At 38.2% G+C, this 20,900-nt stretch overlaps 1 protein-coding gene across 1 annotated transcript in view; it reads right to left on the bottom strand.

The window, feature by feature from the left end:
* The window catches only part of WDR7 (WD repeat domain 7), a 372,564-nt gene that overhangs the window by 78,575 nt on the left and 273,089 nt on the right, over window positions 1–20,900 (bottom strand).

Consider the following 20,900-nt stretch of genomic DNA (forward strand, 5'->3'; position numbering starts at 1 on the left):
CCTGACTCTTCCACCTACTAATTGTGTGACCTTGAGCAAATCAGGTAACTTATCTATGCCTCAGCTTCCTCATCCATAAAATGGGAACAATAATAGCACCTGATATAATTGTCATGAGGACTAAATGAGTTAATACATGTAAAGTTCTTAGAACCATTCCTGGCACATAATAAGTACTTACTATAGTAAGTACACACTTTAGTAGCTATAATAATTATCATCATCATCACCATTTGCATCTCTGAATATACACCACAGAAAGGATATAAAAGGTGTAGTTGTTTTGCTATTTTCCTAGGGCAAGTAAGTGCTAATAACATGCTAACAAATAAGGGAAATGAGTTCCCCCAAATATTTTAAACTTGCCTATTCCTTAAACACTTGTGATTTGCAGATATAACCTGATAACAACAAATTATCTCAGTTTCAGCTTAAAGTTGCTAATACAAATGATATAGACTTTGGTTTGCAACTCTTCTCTGTATCATTTCCAACAGTGTGAAAATTTAATATTCTTCCTGTTATACAGTGAAATGGAATACTTCCGGAAGCTTTAGAGATTTGTTTTCTCATCAAGAACTTTAATATTGAAAGACAGTCATCTGTTGGGGAGTTTTTAGGACTAGGGATATGGACTAAAATGGTTTTAGAAGGATTTCTACTCATGTGAGTGTAGGAGTAACATCTATGTTTATTATAAAAGGCATCCTATAAAATAGTAATTAATTTAAGAATTTTACTGGAAGTTAGGATAGACGCTGTTTTACATCCCATTATTGTTATCATCATCCAAGATAAGCACAAACCAAAGATTTGGAGGAGGTTTTTAAAAAAAATGAGCTCATGCACTGTTCTAAGTAGACAGTATTCATTTTCTTACTGGATTTTAAGTGCCCATTTAGAATGAACAGAGCTGATTCAGCTTTTCACTTGAAAAGCAGAATCAATCAGTCCGTCTACATAATAACAAAGTTTAAGAAAAGGTAAACTATGTCTGAAAATACAGACTTTTAACTCTTTGTCTGGATTTTTTTCCCTCATTCAGTTCAAAACTTTAAATACTTATTTTACTCTGAATTTTTTGTATCTTATCTATGTTATAGCTTTAATGTCTTCCCAATGATTTTTAAAATTTGAATTATTCTAATATAGCACATCCAATTTTAAAGGAATACACACTGTAAAAAAGAAACAGAGACTATAGAAAAATAAACAGTTAAGAAAGGAAAGTTATCCTTTACGACAAACCCCCTCCACCACCCGAGGTAACCATAAGAAACACTTTGGGGTGTGTCTTTCCAGACTTTTTCCCCACTTCATATGTATATCTGCATGTACATGCCTGAATATCAATCCTTACATACAGTTTTCTGCTTCAAAAATGATTTTATTTTACATACTTTTCTGAAACTTTGCTAGTTTCTCTTTAAATTTATCTTATACTGGCATCTTTCCACGTCAGTAGAAATGGATTGCCCTCAACCTTTTTAATGGCTGTATGGTATGCCACTGTGCCAGTATCTTTCAATGGAAGAACTGTTGGTAAGCAATAATTACATCTAGAGGATGCTGGTGAATAAAAGTGTTTTAACATAGGGTTTCCCTGGCGGCACAGTGGTTGGGAGTCCGCCTGCTGATGCAGAGGACACAGGTTCGTGCCCCGGTCTGGGAAGATCCCACATACCGCGGAGCGGCTGGGCCCGTGAGCCATGGCCGCTGAGCCTGCGCGTCTGGAGCCTGTGCTCCGCGACAGGAGGGGCCACAGCAGTGAGGGGCCCGCGTACCGCAAAAGAAAAAAAAAAAAAGTGTTTTAATATAAAGTACATTTTCTATGAAAATCATATTAAAAGGCCAATTGAGAGATAATCAGTTAAATCCAGGAAAACCATAAAAAATACTTTAAATTTCAATGTCTATACTACAAAGACTTAGGTGATTTATCCATTTACAGTAAATTAGAGAAATTTACATCCTGAGTTCTTTAAAGTTAGTTTCCTCCTTACTCCTACTCCTGTCTTTTTAATTCCTACTAAGAAGTCCAAGTAGCTAAGACATCAAATATATTGCTCGGGTCTATGATTGAGAATTTCTTTTTTTTTTTTTTTTTTTTTTTTGAGAATTTCTTCATTCTTAGGTTCCACTAAATCAGAGGTTCTCCACCAAGTGTGGTCTGCGGATGCCTTGGGGGCCTTATGCTCCTATTGGGAAGTGTGTGAGATCAAAACTATTTTTGTAAAACTCCTGAGATGTCATATGATCTTTTCATTGTGTTGAACTGGCACTGATGGTATACAGTGATGGGTAAAACTGCTGGTCCTTCAGTCTGAATCAAGGCAGTGGCACCAAACTGTACTAGGCATCATTATACACTTCACTGCCATGCACTGGTAGTAAATAAAACAACAAAGTGTTTCCACTTAAGAATATCCTTGATGAAGCAGTAAAAATTATTAATCTTATTTAAATTTTGACCCTTGAGTACATGTTGTTTTATTATTCACTGTGACAGAATGGGAAGTATACATAAAGCACTTCTAATGTCAACGGAAGTATGATTGGTGTCTCAGGGGAAAACGCTTGGAAGACTGAGGTGCAAGCTTAACTAGCTGTTTCTTCACTTTCACTGAAAGTATAACCAAAAGAGAAACTATGATTATTTGGACTCGGGTATTTGGCAGACATTTTCTTGAAACTGCTTTGTTCCCATCCAGGAAAGCAACTGACAGAATTTGTTGCCAATGATAAAATTCAAGCTTTCAAGTAGAAATTTTGGAAAATAGAATCTGGCTTCCCAATACTCACTGACTTTTTTTTTTATGAGATCAGCAGCGATATTAGCAAATAAGAGTTCTGATATTGTGGATTGCAACGTGACAGTATATGGAGAATTTACATATAATTCAAACCAAGATTTTCCAAAGACAAGTGCATAATGTTATAAAATCATGCATGGGTGAAAGACACACTCAAAAAACCACTCAAAGACCCACCCAATGGATGGAACGTAACAGTATGAAAAGTTCATGAAAATGACAAATTCCACATTGCAGCTAACCTTTAAAAAACGATTACATGTTGAGTTTTGGTGAACTACCAAAGAAGATGCACAATTATTTTAAAAGACTATTGAAATATGACTCCCTTTCTCAATTATATATCTATGCAAGGCCAGATTTTCACCATGAACTTCAACTAAAACAACATATGGCAACAGATTAAAGACATGTGCAGATATAAAAATCCATCTGTCTTCTATTAAGCCAGACATTAAAGAAATCTGCAAAAATGTTAAGCAATGCTACATTTCTCAGTAGTTTTTCTGTTTTGGCAAGTAGTTATTTTTCACAAAAATGAGTTTTTATATCAACACGAATTGAGTTTTTTATTATTAAATAAGTCAATAAATATTATTTTAAAAATCTCAGTTTTCATTTCTAATATATTAAAAATCTATAGATACAACTTTTATAAACAAAAATTCTTCACGGTCTTCAATTTTTAAGGGGTTCTGAGACCAAAAGTTTGAGAACCACTACACTCAAGTTTGAAATGCATCTGGCAATCAAAAAGTTGTTTGGAGGATTTGAGAAGATGGCGGAAGACTAAGACGCGGAGATCACCTTCCTCCCCACAAATACGTCAGAAATCCACCTACACATGGAACAACTCCTACAGAACACCTACTGAACGCTGGCAGAAGACCTCAGACCTCCCAAAAGGCAAGAAACTCCCCACGTACCTGGGTAGGGCAAAAGAAAAAGAAAAAACAGAGACAAAAGAATAGGTATGGGACCTGCAACAGTGGGAGGGAGCCGTGAAGGAGGAAAGGTTTGCACTCACTAGGAAGCCCCTTCGCAGGCGGAGACTAAGGGTGGCGGAGGGGGAAGCTTCGGTTCCGCGGAGGAGGGCGCAGCAACAGGGGTGCAGAGGGAAAAGTGGAGAGAGTCCCGCACAGAGGATCGGTGCCGACCAGCACTCACCAGCCTGAGAGGCTTGTCTGCTCACCCGCCGGGGCGGCCGGGCCTGATGCTGAGGCTCAGGCTTCGGTCGGAGCGCAGGGAGAGGACTGGGGTTGGCGGCGTGAACAAAGCCTGTAGGGGGTTAGTGCGCCACGGCTAGCCGGGAGGGAGTCTGGGAAAAAGTCTGGAGCTGCTGAAGAGGCAAGAGACCATTGTTTCAGGGTGCGTGAGGAGAGGAGATTCAGAGCACCACCTAAACAAGCTCCAGAGACGGGGGTGAGCCACGGCTATCAGCGCAGACACCAGAGACAGGCATGGGACGCTAAGGCTGCTGCTGCCGCCACCAAGAAGCCTGTGTGCGAGCACAGGTCACTTGCCACACCCCTCTTCCGCAGAGCCTGTGCAGCCCGCCACTGCCAGGGTCCCGGGATCCAGGGACAACTTCCCTGGGAGAATGCACGGCGCGCTTCAGGCTGATGCAACATCACGCTGGCCTCTGCCGCCGCAGGCTCGCCCCGCACTACGTCCCCCTCCCTCCCCCGGGCCTGAGTGAGTCAGAGCCCCCGAATCAGCGGCTCCTTTAACCCCGTCCCGTCTGAGCGAAGAACAGACGCCCTCGGGCGACCTACACGCAGAGGCGGGTCCAAATCCAAAGCTGAACCCCAGGAACTGTGCGAACACAGAAGAGACAGGGAAATTTCTCCCAGCAGCCTCAGGAGCAGCGGATTAAATCTCCACAATCAACTTGATGAACCCTACATCTGCAGAATACCTGAATAGACAATGAATCATCCCAAATTGAGGAGGTGGACTTTGGGAGCAAGATATATTATTTTTTCCCCTTTTCCTCTTTTTCCGTGTGGATGAAAGGCTCTTGGTGCTCCAGCCAGGCGTCAGGGCTGTGCCTCTGAGGTGGGACAGCCAACTTCAGGACACTGGTCCACAAGAGACCTCCCAGCTCCACATAATATCAAACGGTGAAAATCTCCCAGAGATCTCCATCTCAACACCAAGACCCAGCTTCACTCAACGACCAGCAAGCTACAGTGCTGGACACCCTATGCCTGACAACTAGCAAGACAGGAACACAGCCCCATCCATTAGCAGAGAGGCTGCCTAAAATCATAATAAGGCCACAGACACCCCAAAACACACCACCAGACGTGCACCTGCCCACCAGAAAGACAAGACCCAGCCACATCCACCGGAACACAGGAACTAGTACCCTCCATCAGGAAGCCTACACAAGTCACTGAACCAACCTTAGCCATGGGGAACAGACACCAAAAACAACGGGAACTACGAATTTGCAGCCTGTAAAAAGGAGACTCCAACCACAGTAACTTAAGCAAAACGAGAAGACAGAAAAGCACACAGCACATGAAGGAGCAAGGTAAAAACCAACCAGACCTAACAAATGAATAGAATATAGGCAGTCTACCTGAAAAAGGATTCAGAATAATGATAGTAAAGATGATCCAAAATCTTGGAAATAGAATAGAGAAAATGCAAGAAACATTTAACAAGGACCTAGAAGAACTAAAGAGCAAACAAGCAATGATGAACAACACAATAAATGAAATTAAAAATACTCTACAAGGGGTAAATAGCAGAATAACTGAGGCAGAAGAATGGATAAGTGACCTGGAAGATAAAATAGTGGAAATAACTACTGCAGAGCAGAATAAAGAAAAAAGAATGAAAAGAACTGAGGACAGTCTCAGAGACCTCAGAGACAACATTAAACGCAGCAATATTGGAATTATAAGGGTCCCAGAAGAAGAAGAGAAAAAGAAAGGGACTGAGAAAATATTTGAAGAGATTATAGTTGAAAACTTCCCTAATATGGGAAAGGAAACAGTTAATCAAGTCCAGGAAGCACAGAGAGTCCCATACAATAAATCCAAGGAGAAACATGCCAAGACACATATTAATCAAACTATCAAAAATTAAATACAAAGAAAACACATTAAAAGCAGCAAGGGAAAAACAACAAATAACACACAAGGGAATCCCCATAAGGTTAACAGCTGATCTTTCAGCAGAAACGCTGCAAGCCAGAAGGAAGTGGCAGGACATATTTAAAGTGATGAAGGAGAAAAACCAACAAGCAAGATTACTCTACCCAGCAAGGATCTCATTCAAATTCAACAGAGAAATTAAAACATTTACAGACAAGCAAAAGCTGAGAGAGTTCAGCACCACCAAACCAGCTTTACAACAAATGCTAAAGGAACTTCTCCAGGCAAGAAACACAAGAGAAGGAAAAGACCTACAATAATAAACCCAAAACAATTAAGAAAATGGGAATAGGAACATACATATCGATAATTACCTTAAATGTAAATGGATTAAATGCTCCCACCAAAAGACACAGACCGGCTGAATGGATACAAAAACAAGACCCATATATATGCTGTCTACAAGAGACCCACTTCAGACCTAGGGACACATACAGACTGAAAGTGAGGGAATGGAAAAATATATTCCATGCAAATGGAAATCAAAGGAAAGCTGGAGTAGCAATTCTAATATCAGACAAAATAGACTTTAAAATAAAGGCTATTACAAGAGACAAAGAAGGATACTACATAATGATCAAGGGATCGATCCAAGAAGAAGATATAACAATTGTAAATATTTATACACCCAACATAGGAGCACCTCAATACATAAGGCAAATACTAACAGCCATAAAAGGGGAAATCGACAGTAACAGATTCATAATATGGGACTTTAACACCCCACTTTCACCAATGGACAGATCATCCAAAATGAAAATAAGTAAACACAAGCTTTAAATGATACATTAAACAAGATGGACTTATTTGATATTTATAGGACATTCCATCCAAAAACAACAGAATACACTTTCTTCTCAAGTGCTCATGGAATATTCTCCAGGATACATCATATCTTGGGTCACAAATCAAGCCTTGGTAAATTTAATAAAATTGAAATCGTATCAAGTATCTTTTCTGACCACAACACTATGAGACTAGATATCAATTACAGGAAAAGATCTGTAGAAAATACAAACACATGGAGGCTAAACAATACACTACTTAATAACAAAGCGATCACTGAAGGAACCGAAGAGGAAATCAAAAAATACCTAGAAACAAATGACTACGGAGACACGACAACCCAAAACCTATGGGATGCAGCAAAAGCAGTTCAAAGAGGAAAGTTTATAGCAATACAATCCTACCTTAAGAATCAGGAAACATCTCAAATAAACAACCGAATCTTGAACCTAAAGCAATTAGAGAAAGAAGAACAAAAATACCCCAAAGTTAACAGAAGGAAAGAAATCATAAAGATCAGATCAGAAATAAATGAAAAACAAATGAAGGAAATGATAGCAAAGATCAATAAAACTAAAAGCTGGTTCTTTGAGAAGATAAACAAAATTGATAAACCATTAGCCAGACTCATCAAGGAAATAAGGGAGAAGACTCAATAGAATCAGAAATGAAAAAGGAGAAGTAACAACTGACACTGAAGAAATACAAAGGATCATGAGAGATTACTACAAGCAACTCTATGCCAATAAAATGGACAACCTGGAAGAAATGGACAAATTCTTAGAAATGCACAACCTGCCAAGACTGAACCAGGAAGCAATAGAAAATATGAACAGACCAATCACAAGCACTGAAATTGAAACTGTGATTAAAAATCTTCTAACAAACAAAAGCCCAGGACCAGATGGCTTCACAGGCGAATTCTATCAAACATTTAGAGAAGAGCTAACACCTATCCTTCTTAAACTCTTCCAAAATGTAGCAGAGGGAGGAACACTCCCAAACTCATTCTATGACACCACCATCACCCTGATTCCAAAACCAAACACAAATGTCACAAAGAAAGAAAACTACAGGCCAATATCACTGATGAACATAGATGCAAAAATCCTCAACAAAATACTAGCAAACAGAATCCAACAGCACATTTAAAGGATCATACACCATGATCAAGTGGGGTTTATTCCAGAAGGCAAGGATTCTTCAATATATGCAAATCAATCAACGTGATACACCATATTAACAAATTGAAGGTGAAAAACCATATGATCATCTCAATAGATGCAGAAAAAGCTTTCGACAAAATTCAACGCCCATTTATGATAAAAGCCCTGCAGAAAGTAGGCATAGAGGGAACTTTCCTCAATAAAGGCCATCTATGACAAACCCACAGCCAACATCGTCCTCAATAGTGAAAAACTGAAAGCATTTCCACTAAGATCAGGAACAAGACAAGGTTGCCCACTCTCACCACTATTATTAAACATAGTTTTGGAAGTGTTAGCCACAGGAAACAGAGAAGAAAAAGAAATAAAAGGAATCCAAATCGGAAAAGAAGAAGTAAAGCTGTCACTGTTTGCAGATGACATGATACTACACATAGAGAATCCTAAAGATGCTACCAGAAAACTACTAGAGCTAATCAATGAATGTGGTAAATTATCAGGATACAAAATTAATGCACAGAAGTCTCTAGCACTCCTACACACTAATGATGAAAAATCTGAAAGTGAAATTAAGAAAACACTCCATTTTACCATTGCAACAAAAAGAATAAAGTATCTAGGAATAAACCTACCTAAGGAGACAAAAGACCTGTATGCAGAAAATCATAAGACACTGATGAAAGAAATTAAAGATGATACCAATAGATGGAGAGATATACCATGTTCTTGGATTGGAAGAATCAACATTGTGAAAATGACTCTACTACTCAAAGCAATCTACAGATTCAGTGCAATCCCTATCAAACTACCACTGGCATTTTTCACAGAACTAGAACAAAAAATTTCACAATTTGCATGGAAACACAAAAGACCCCGAATAGCTAAAGCAATCTTGAGAACGAAAAATGAAGCTGGAGGAATCAGGCTCCCTGACTTTATACTACAAAGCTACAGTAATCAAGACAGTATGGTACTGTCACAAAACAGAAACATAGATCAATGGAACAGGATAGAAAGCCCAGAGATAAACCAATGCACATATGGTCACCTTATCTTTGATAAAGGAGGCAAGAATATACAGTGGAACAAAGACAGCCTCTTCAATAAGTGGTGCTGGGAAAACTGGACAGCTACATGTAAAAGTATGAAATTAGAACACTGCCTAACACCATACACAAAAATAAGCTCCAAATGGATTAAAGACCTAAATGTAAGGCCAGACACTATCAAACTCTTAGAGGAAAACATAGGCAGAACACTCTATGACATAAATCACAGCAAGATCCTTTTTGACCCACCACCTAGAGAAATGGAAATAACAAAAATAAACAAATGGGACCTAATGAAACTTAAAAGCTTTTGCACAGCAAAGGAAGCCATAAACAAGATGAAAAGACAACCCTCAGAATGGGAGAAAATATCTGCAAATGAAGCAACTGACAAAGGATTAATCTGCAAAATTTACAAGCAGCTCATGCAGCTCAATAACAAAAAAAGAAACAACCCAATCCAAAAATGGGCAGAAGACCTAAATAGACATTTCTCCAAAGAAGAGATACAGATTGGCAACAAACAGATGAAAGAATGCTCAATATCATTAATCGTTAGAGAAATGCAAATCAAAACTACAATGAGATATCATCTCACACCAGTCAGAATGGCCATCATCAAAAAATCTGGAAACAATAAATGCTGGAGAGGGTGTGGAGAAAGGGGAACACTCTTGCACTGCTGGTGGGAATGTGAATTGGTACAGCCACTATGGAGAACAGTATGGAGGTTCCTTAAAAAACTACAAATAGAACTATCATACGACCCAGCAATCCCACTACTGGGCATATACCCTGAGAAAACCATAATTCAAAAAGAGTCGGGCTTCCCTGGTGGTGCAGTGGTTGAGAGTCCGCCTGCCAATGCAGGGGACACTGGTTCATGCCCCGGTCCAGGAAGATCCCACATGCCATGGAGCGGCTGGGCCCGTGAGCCATGGCCGCTGAGCCTGCGCGTCCGGAGCCTGTGCTCCGCAACGGGAGAGGCCACAGCAGTGAGAGGCCCGCGTACTGCAAATAAATAAATAAATAAATGAATAAATAAATAAATAAATAAATAAAGGAAAAAGAGTCATGTACCACAATGTTCATTGCAGCTCTATTTACAATAGCCAGCACATGGAAGTAGCCTAAGTGTCCATCAACAGATGAATGGATAAAGAAGATGTGGCACATGTATACAATGGAATATTACTCAGCTATAAAAAGAAACGAAATTGAGTTATTTGTAGTGAGGTGGATGGACCTAGAGTCTGTCATACAGAGTGAAGTAAGTCAGAAAGAGAAAAACAAATATCACATGCTAACACATATATATGGAATCTAAAAAAAAAAAAGGTCATGAAGAACCTAGGGGTAAGACGGGAATAAAGACACAGACCTACTAGAGAATGGACTTGAGGATATGGGGAGGGGGAAGGGTAAGCTGTGACAAAGTGAGAGAGTGGCATGGACATATATACACTACCAAATGTAAAATAGATAGCTAGTGGGAAGCAGCCGCATAGCATAGGGAGATCAGCTTGGTGGTTTGTGACCACCTAGAGGGGTGCGATAGGGAAGGTGGGAGGGAGGGAGATGCAAGAGGGAAGAGATATGGGAACATATGTATATGTATAACTGATTCACTTTGTTATAAAGCAGAAAGTAACACACTATTGTAAAGCAATTATACTCCAATAAAGATGTTAAAAAAAAAAAAAGGAAAGTTGTTTGTAGGCACCTCCCTGGGGGGTGCATTTGTCAAGAATCCACCTGCCAATGCAGGGGACACAGGTTCGATCCCTCGTCCGGGAAGATCCCATATGCCGCAGAGCAATTAAGTCCGTGTGCCACAACTACTGAGCCTGCATTCTAGAGCCCGCGAGCCACAACTACTCAGCCCACATGCCACAAGTACTGAAGCCTGCGCTCCTAGAGCCCTTGCTCCACAACAAGAGAAGCCACCACAATGAGAAGCCTGCGCGTCGCAACGAAGAGGAGCCCCCGCTTGCAGCAACGAAGACCCAGTGCAGCCAAAAAAAAAAAAAAAAAGTTGTTTGTAACCTGGGGGAGAGAGAGAGATTAGCAAAATAGTGGGGGCAAAGACCAGATGACAGTAGATCAAAAGGGCAGGAGAGGTGACAAAATGGACAGAGCAGACGCTCTTCTTCCTGGGGAAGGAGAGATGAGAGGCTGGACAGTGGAGAGAGGAGACACAGAGGGAAGGAAGTTTCAAATGAGAGATAATAGCACGTTTCCAGACAGAGGAAGAGAAGTTGAGGATAAAAGTGAGAGAAGAGGGGACTTCCCTGGTGGTCCAGTGGTTGAAACTTCGCCTTCCAATGCAGGGGATGTGGGTTTGATCTCTGGTCAGGGAGCTAAGATCTCACACGCCTCATGGCCAAAAAACCAAAACATAAAACAGAAGCCATATTGTAACAAATTCAATAAAGACTTTAAGAAAAAATGGTCCACATCAAAAAAAATCTTTAAGAGATAACTGAGAGAAGGGTTATCTAAGGAGCAAGGGGAGTTGAGAGAGGATGGTAAAGGAAGGATGAAGTAAGGAAGAGGCCTGGGCCTGGGACACAACAACAGCCATCTCATCCTCTGCTGAGATGGAGCAACTGTGTCACGTGGGTGCCTATGCAGCAGGTGCACACCCCACCCTGCAGAATACAGAGCAGTTGTGAGATCCGTTCAGTCAAGCTGGGCTTCACTTTCATCTGATCGTCAGCATAAGAATGCTCGTAAGTTTGTCCGTTTGTCAAATGAAGGCTAGAGGTGGGTAATTTATAATGTGAGGTCCTTTGCAGATTCCAAATTCTACAACTTGTAATTCTATAAAAATAACGCAGCAAGGTCACTGCTTAAGTGAAATAACTGGTACCATTTATTATGATGAAATTAAGGACTAAACACATGAAGCAGCATAGCTGGTATCATTATTCAACCACAGTTATTGAGTGCCTATATTGAGTGTTCAGATTTTCTAAACTAAAAACTGGGACAGAGCTCAACAAAGGATTTCTTCTGAATCTATGAATTTATTTGACAAGTCTTTAATAGGCATAAAATCAAATCACTCTTAGTTATACATCAAATAAATTGCCTCCACTTAAAAGAATAAAAATGCATGATAAAAGGACCTATGTGAGAATTCTGGGGTATATGGCTTTTGGCCAGACGAAGCCCTCTACTACTTGCTGTGGGAAACAATAAAAGAAATGGATGCAAAACCCCCTTTCTTCAAGCTACTCATAATGTGCGTAATTGAGGAGCTGTAAGTGACTAGAAATCACATGTAGAGGCATATCTAATCTCTGCTATGAAAAAAATCCTAAAACCTCTTACTCTCCAAATTAATCATATTTTCCCATCAACTTAGAATTTTATTAAAAAATCTCTAATCCTTTATTTGTTATGTATTATCTCACTACTAGCCCTTAAGAACATAATAAAATTGCCTTAAATTTAAAAATTATATTTTAATTTCATTATATTTCCAGAGGTACTTCATCTTCCTTTCTAACTGAGCTTTGATAGTCAGTAGTTTATGAGAGCTTCAATTTTTCTATTCTGAGATTAGTAAAGAATATTTTTTGTACAGCAGAAATTAACACAACATTGTAAATCAACTATACTTCAATTTTAGAAGAATACTTTTGCAAAATGAATAACAAACCCTTAAAGTATTCATTTCATAACAAGTATATATCATACTTGTGTGTGTGCTATACTGCTTTTCTCTTAGTTTAGTAACATCTGTGCATTTCTACACTTTTGTATTTTGTGCTACTGCATCAAATATAGTAGTGTAAAATGAGTCAGTGTTTATATGGTGACCAAAAGAGAAATAATTAATCAAACTGAGTCAAGCATGGCATGCTCCATGCTGGTTGGTCTGTATATGAGGGTCTTCACAAGGATATTCAAGTTCAGTAACACAGCAACTGATAACTAAATTTTAACAATGAATTCTGAGGAAACTTCAGTGATGTTTACCCGTCCAAACCTCGAAAAAAGTTAGTTCTACTTTCTTAGTGTCTAGGATATTTTTAACTGAGGATGCTGTATTATTTATAGTCTCGGCAATTAAATGTAAATTACTCAGAACCCTCTGTACTTCTGCCTCTAACATCTGGCTGTAAATACAGATAAAGCTTCACTTGCTCACCTGCTGCTCACCTCCTGCTGTGCGGCCCAGTTCCTAACAGGCCACAGACCGGTGCTGGTCCATGGCCCGGGGGGTTGGGGACCCCTGATCTAGGAGACTGACAAAGGCAAAACAAAGTGCAATGAGATGGGAGAGAATCTAGAGGAATTCATTTCTTAGATGTTACCTTATTGTACTTCTTAGTCTGCTTATTCATAAACACAAAATTAATTCAATGTTGCAACAATCTTGTTGCTAATATATCTGTGTTCTAGAAAGAATACAGTTTAATTCCTATATAATAAAATAGCTTATTTTATTATATAGGAATATTGCATCCTATATAATAAAGCGATACAAAAGCGATGCAAAATCTGGTGATAGAACTATTTTGAATAACTATGTTTTGAAGGATATGTATGCTATAGTCTCTCACAGGCAATGAAATCTAAGTAATTTTCTTGTATTATTAATGGATACCACTGTATTTTTAACAATATCCCTGGAACTAAAATGTAAATATTAGGAAATATTTAAATCTGACTATAAAGTTTACACAGCAGCTAAAATTGTAATTTTTAAAATATGGAACCATAAATGGCTCAAAATTGCCAAAGCAATCCTGAGGAAAAAGAACAAAGCTGGAGGCATAACACTTCCAGACTTCACATTATACTACAGAGCTACAGTAATCAAAACAGCATGGTACTGGCACAAAAACAGACACATAGATCAATGAAACAGAATAGAGAGCCCAGAAATAAATCCACACACCTAGGGTCAATTAATCTATGACAAAGGCGGCAAGAATATACTATGGGAAAAGAAAGTGCCTTCGACAAGTGGTACTGGGAAAGCTGGACTGCTACATGTAAATCAATGGAATCAAAACACTTCCTCATACCATATACAAAAATAAACTAAAAATGGTTTAAAGATCTAAATATAGACATGACACTATTAAACTCCTAGAAGAAAACATAGGTAAAACATTCTTTGACATAAAATGTAGCAATATTTTCTTAAATTAGTCACCCAAGGCAAACGAAATAAAAGCAAAAATAAATCAATGGAACACACTCAAACTTTAAAGCTTTTGCACTGCAAAGGAAGCTATTAACAAAACAAAAAGACAACTTACAGAATGGGACAAAATATTTGCAAATGATGTGACTGAAAAGGAGTCAATAGCTGAAATATACAACTCAATATCAAAAAAACAAACAACCCAATTAAAAAATGGACAGAAGACCTACATAGCATTTTTCCAAAGAAGACATACAGATGGCCAACAATACAAATCAAAACCACAATGAGGTATAACCTCACACTGGTCAGAATGGCTATCATCAAAAAGTCTACAAATAATAAATGCTGGAGAGAGTATGGAGAAAAGGGAACCCTCCTACACTGTTGGTGGGAATGTAAATTGGTGCCACACTATGGAAAACAGTATGGAGGTTCCTTAAAAACTAAAAATAGAGCTACCATATGATCCAGCAATTCTACTCCTGGGCATAAATCCAGAAAAAAACAAAAAATTTAATTTGAAAAGATACATGCACCCCAATGTTCACAGCAGCACTATTTACAATAGCCAAGACATGGAAACAACCCAAGTGTCCATCAACAGACAATTGGCTTAAGAAGATGTGAGATATATATATATCTATTACTCAGCCATAAAAAAGAATGAAATATTGCTATTTGCAGCAACATGGGTGGACCTAGAGAATATTATATTTAGTGAAGTAAGTCAAACAGAGAAAGACAAATATCACTTACATGTGTAATATTAAAAATAATACAAATGAATTTGTATATGAAACAGAAACAGACTCACAGACCAAAGGGGAGAGGGAGGGAAAGAGGGACAAATTAGGAATACGGGATTAACAGATACAAACCAATATACATGAAAGAGATAAGCAACAAGGATTTACTGTATAGCGCTGGGAACTATATTCAATATGTTGTAATAACCTATAATGGAATATAATCTGAAAAAAACACTGAGTCACTTTGTTGTACATCTGAAATTAACACAATATTGTAAATCAACTACAGTTCAATTTAAAAAATTATGTTATTTTTGTATCTTTTACTAGATAAAATATAGACAAATATCCACAGATACATAAATGACTCCAGGAAGATCTAGGATATTTCAATTAATACAAAGAAGACGTTTTTTAATTTTTAGAAAATAATCATAGTATTATATGTAAAATGATTATCTTTGTTTCCATGCCTCTGAAATAAAATTATAAACGTGTTATATTTCACATACACATACATATGTACATAAATACATATATATACATACATACTACAGAAAGGACTTAGGGAAGCTTATAGAACATAATTCAGTAAAAAGATAGAAAAGGAAGATAAGCTTGAGGTGTGATGATGAGATAAAGAGAATGGAGATGTAAGCCATAACTACTAAAGTGAGGTGGGGAATTTGGTTTTGAGCTGCCCAATGACCAAAGTAAAATGTTTACATTAACTCTGGTTAAGTATAATTAAAAACAAAAAACATATACTCGTTCCTTAGGACAAAACGAACAAAAAATGCCTGTCATCTGGATTTGAAAGAAATGTTTTTATTGAGTCCTTACAGAAGGGACCCTAAACAATGGACATCAGTATGACCCCTACAGTAACTGCACTGTCAACCTTCTTAAGACACTCACATGGCAGGTTCCTCAGTGCAAACTGCAGGCAAAACACTGACAAGGAACTTGGGGAAGGGAACGCTGAAGGAGGTCAGACAATGTGGTCCAAACAGGCAGCTCTCTGATGGTTTAGCTTAATCTAGGGATATAAACTAGAATATGTAGAGGGATAAATGGACCCTGTGTTTTTTAAACTAACTTCTAATTGTTCTGGGTTTTTTCCATGGAGTTTCAGATAAAAGTCAATTAATGAACAGTCTGAAGTTAAAGTCTCTGGCAGGCATTCTGTGCTACTGTCTAAGGGCAAGTCTTTAAAAATTAAGTGCATCACTGGAATGCAGGAGCTGTAGGGCTGTCTTTAGATGTTTCCTTGGAAATTCTGAGTTTACTCAATATGTAAACAGAAAGGCATTCTAGGATACAGGCTCTGACATAACAGAACATGGTCACAAAGGACAATGACTCAGGTTTTGTTTTCTTGATTTCGGATTATTAGAGCACTTGTTTTCCAACTTTAGTGTGCGTAAGAATCGTCAGGCTTCATGACAGTCTGATGCGGTGGCTCTCAGGGGGAGCCTAGAAATCAGGTAATTCTCTTGAAGATAGTCCAGGAACTACACTTAGAGATCATTATTCCCCAGAGGGCCTAACAGAGAGTGAGCGCTTAATACCTGTGTTTAGTGTCCTTAGTTCTCTCAACTAACAGGCACTGAATGTATTTTAATATTGACATGTGTGAGCTCTTTCCCAAGACATTCTCGAGAGTCGCCAAATCTGTAAAACAACTGAGTCTATAAACTGCATATGGCCATCCTTCAGTATCTGCAGATGTTCAAACCCTTACATAAAAGGCCTTATGACAGTTGGCTGTCCGTTTCCACAGGTCCCACATCGGCAGATTCAACCACCCGCTCCGCAGATGGAAATTCTTCTGAGGACTCTCAATTCTGCGTTGATCTCAGTCCTACAAACAGGTATGTTCCTCTTGAACAACTGCTCTATTTCTATCATCTGAACATTGTGACTTAGGTATTGATGGTCTGCCCCTCTTGGCACACTGGATGCTAAGAAGTTTACATACAAACATATGGCTCAAGTCTGGCAAATTATTCATTTCTGTGGTCTATAACCTCATATTTTAATATCAACAAGTGAGTTTCGGGTCAGTAAGAAGACAGAATTATATCAAATTTTACTGGCATGTGTTCTAATCCATTTCTGTTTTCAAGCAGAAGATATTACAAGAAGCTTTAACAACTGACGGAAAAATATTATATGAAAAAAACTTAGAAAAATTCTGTATCAATCCTTTCTTTCTTTGTACTTACAATTTGTAGCTTAAACTTAAATGTTTTGAGTAAATATGTCAGAGGACAAAGCAATTTACTTAACAACATACTTCAGTGGATAGCTTCACCACTCATTAAATTGTATATTAAGTCATATAATCATTAATAAACCTGAATAAATGAATGAATAAACAAACAAACCTGAATAAACTGACTATTGGTATGTAGCAACATACAATACAGAGGTCAGCCTAAGTTTAAAGCCAAGACTTTCATGACACCAATAAAATGGAAATTTTAAATACAATCTGAAAAATAACTGCCAAGTTACTAACAGTAAAGAAAATCTTAGAGAAATTACCACATTCAAGTTTTAAAATTCTGAACCCAGATGCATATCAGAATCACAAGCCTACTTGTCAAGGTTATAAAACAAAACAAATCTAAAAAACAAGAAAACCAATCTTAGGATCATTCCACATTTGACGATGCTACTTCATCTTAGTACTCAGAAAATAGAGAAATTTATGTGTAACCCAAATGAGAGTACTTTTGATTTTTAAATATTCAATGACTTCAGGATACTAGAATAGCTCTTAATTGAATTAATACAACTTTAGATGTGAAGAGCATCTTTATAACATTGACTAAAATTCATTTAATATTTTGGGAAGTAAACCAATTGTTTTTACATATATGAAAATGACAATAATGCCATCCTGTAGTTTTTATGCATATAAAATTCTTTAAAATAAATATTAACTAATTTCTTACATACATTTTGGGTTTTCACATTATTGCTCAGATGGAGAGAGACACCCCCCCCCCCCCCACCGGAAACTAATATTCTCTGAATACCTAAATCACAAGTATTCTGCTAGGTGCTTTGACAAATATCATCTCATTAAGAAAAACAATAGTAAATGAAGTTTTATAGTTTTTTATGACCTACCAACCATAAGAACTGAATATTGGTATGTAGCAACATTATAGAGGTTAGCCTAAGCTAAAACCCATAGCATCTTTAAGAAAGGGTAAAGGAAAGAAGAAAACAAACAAACAAACAAAAAGAATACAACATTATATAAAGATTTTAAAAACAAATTTCACCCGACTGGACCAGATATTCACATCACTGACTTTGACTAGAGTTTCATATTTAGTGAAAGGCATTTATTTATAAGTAGAGGGCAAATAAGTGCTGTAAGGCGCGTACAATGGTACAAACATGGCAGGTTTTCAATAAAATAAGTTTTACTTCTGTTGATATGTTAATATGTTTGTTGTTGTTCATTTATCAATCTAGTACAAATCAGCCTAAATAAGTAGCACGGCATCGCCCTGTAAAACTTTGGAGGTCCCACCTAAGCTTAGTGTTCTCTGAAGTCCTCCATGATTTATTATCTGTTCCAACTAATTTAGTACAAGCCTTATATTGTTATTCATCTTTCTACGTTTATGCACTGACTTTTTATGGCTTATATCTTCACAGCTCTAATAATATTGAATACAATTTAATAAGAGGTAGTTAACTACCTCAATTTATAACTACTTGTTATAAATCCTATGTTTCATGAGATTATATCTTATCAACTACGTTCTGGAAAGAGAATTACACGTGTTTGCTCAACTCTGCTGACTCACCATTGCTTGCAGAATAATAACCAAATTCCCGTGTATGGAACGCAAAGCCCTATCCTGTGGCCCTATGCTAGACTTCCATCCTACCTACGTTCCAGCCACTACCACAGAGCATTTGCCAAACTCACTGTATACTTCTGTACCTCCAAACACTGGTCAGTATGATTCTTTCTGCAATTCCAGATGGCACACACTTACTTATTCTGCAAAGCTCACCCCATCAACTCTTCAGTGAAGCTTTCCCAGAACCCACCACCACTCCTACCACCACCCCCCAAACCCCTGCGGAGGGCAAATCCTTCCTCCGTTTGGCAGCCATTTTTATTAAAGTACTTTTCTCCTTTAGTAAAAGGAAATTATTATTATTAGTCTGCCTTCTCCTTTGTGAAACTTTCCAAGACTCCATTATTATTATTATTATTAATTATTCTGCTTCCTCTTCTGTGAACTCTCTAAGCCTCCCATATCCAGAGTTAAGCACTGCATTTATTGCCCAACCCTGTCCCTCATACGTAATTCTCTCCCAGCGCATAACACAGCACCCTGGCGTTACTTATCTTTATAATTACCTGCCCTACACAGATGTAGAGAACGAACGTATGGACCCCAAGGGGGGAAAACCGCGGGGGGGTGGGGGGGTGGTGTGCTGAATTGGGCGATTGGGATTGACATGTATACACTGATGTGTATAAAACTGATGACTAATAAGAACCTGCAGTATAAACAAACAACAAAACAAAACAAAAATAATTACCTGCCCTATTAGACACTGTGCTCCTTGAGGACATCATCTCATTCATCATTGCACCCCCAGAGCCTAGTCAGCACTTGATACACAGTAGATGTTCAATAAATGTTATTAAATTAATAAACAAAATACAATTGCTTTCTGCCAAATCAGAAAAGAACTGGTACCGAGCATTCCGTTTAGACACCTGCCTCCTTAACATTCAAGCAGAAACCTTGCTCTCCAGTGATTAAACAAGAGCAAAACAAAGTGGATGTGCAGAAAGTAAGGCGACTGAAGGAACTGGGGAGAAGTTAGGCTTCCAGCAAGGGCAAAGGTAGGCCCTTTACATGTTGAACAATTCCCTCACGTTAGCTCCAGGAGGGTTATTTACACAGCAGTGACTGCTGTAAGCAATGCTTTGCTAACCTTCAGTAAGATAATCCCTAATGAAACTGTTTCCTCACCTCCACTAAGTGACAGATAAATGTCCATATTTGCATAGACATTTCCTTAGAGAATAATCGACTGGGAATATAACAACTACATGTATTTTTAACATCAGTTAATTATACAAAAGCATTTAATATACATAATTTTTAATGAAAAGAACACAAACCAGAATTAATGTGGCATGATGTTAAAAAATTACTGTATCCTAACATGTCTACTCTATATCACAAGAAAATATCTGTACTCATGTATACTACAGCATAATCTTTTTCTATGTGTTCTTGATTTAACTTCTGGATGGTCTAAATCAGAAACAGCAAAATGAAGAGACTAGGATGTAAAACCTATTGTAAATATGACGAAAGATATGGGAAGACGCAGAGTACAATTAATTCAGCAAATATTTTTGAAATGCCAGGAAATACAAAAGGCATAAAGATGCATAGTGTAATGCCACTGCTTTCAGGAAACTTATCTGAAATAAAGCCTTCCACTACAATATACTCACAGAACCGAGCAAACATAAGTAAGGATAGCACTGAGCTTGTCTTAAAAAGAAAAATGTTATGTACTATGACTGACTGGTTGCTCTGTTTTCTACAAAAACAATTATCTTCAACAGATTTTAACACTCTTTCTACTGAACACATGGAGGTAAAAAAATTTTTAGGGACCTCCCTGGTGGCGCAGTGTTAAGAATCCACCTGGCAATGCAGGGGACATGGGTTCGAGCCCTGGTACGGGAAGATCCCACATGCTGTGGAGCAACTAAGCCCGTGCGCCACAACTACTGAGCCTGCGCTCTACAGCCGGCGAGCTACAACTACTGAGCCCACATGCCACAACTACTGAAGCCTGGGTGCCTAGAACCTGTGCTCCACAGCAAGAGAAGCCACCGCAATGAGATGCCCACGCACTGCAACGAGAAGCCCGTGCACCACAATGAAGAGCAGCCCCCGCTCGCCTCAACTAGAGAAAGCCCACGTGCAGCAA

Source organism: Phocoena sinus, chromosome 14, assembly GCF_008692025.1.
Source record: "Phocoena sinus isolate mPhoSin1 chromosome 14, mPhoSin1.pri, whole genome shotgun sequence".
In the NCBI taxonomy this organism is placed as follows: domain Eukaryota; kingdom Metazoa; phylum Chordata; class Mammalia; order Artiodactyla; family Phocoenidae; genus Phocoena; species Phocoena sinus.